The 515-nt window shown below is 56.1% G+C and overlaps 1 protein-coding gene across 1 annotated transcript in view; it reads left to right on the top strand.

Annotated features, from left to right (window-relative positions):
* The window catches only part of WNT7B (Wnt family member 7B), a 101,105-nt gene that overhangs the window by 717 nt on the left and 99,873 nt on the right, over positions 1–515 (top strand). The window lies entirely within an intron of this gene.

Genomic DNA, 515 nt, shown 5'->3' with positions numbered 1-515 from the left:
CGCTCCGCCCGCCCCGAGCCTGCAGGGAGCCGCTCGCGGGTGATGACGGATCCTTTTATTTTGTACTGCTTAAGCGAACTTAAATATTATCTCTGGCTTACAGTACCCTCGGAGGAAAAAAAAAAAAAAAAAAAAAAAAAAGAAAAAGAAAAGGCAGCCTGACAGAGTTAACTCAGGCGCTGCTGCTGGGACAATAGAGCAGAGCTGAGGTATTAGGCGAAAGGGGCGGGAGGAGGGGAATCCCTGCTCTGAACCTGCGCTCAGGGATTTGGTTTATGCAGGCCTAGACACAATTTGCGTTTCTATCCATCACACGGACGTGTTGAAATTAACTTGACAACTGGTCCGGCTACCTCTGCTCTGGCGCTCCCGGGCAGCCGAGCGGGCTCCGGCGGAGGGACCGGCCCGGGGCCCTGGCGGGTGCGGCGGGGGCTCCCGGGGAGCCCGCTCTTTGCTCCTCGGTGTTTGATCACCGCAATCGAGTGCACGCGCCTATTTTGGTTGCCAAGTTTCGC

This window comes from Geospiza fortis, unplaced genomic scaffold, assembly GCF_000277835.1.
Source record: "Geospiza fortis unplaced genomic scaffold, GeoFor_1.0 scaffold10, whole genome shotgun sequence".
Classification (NCBI taxonomy): domain Eukaryota; kingdom Metazoa; phylum Chordata; class Aves; order Passeriformes; family Thraupidae; genus Geospiza; species Geospiza fortis.
This window is presented reverse-complemented; position numbering and strand designations above follow the sequence as displayed.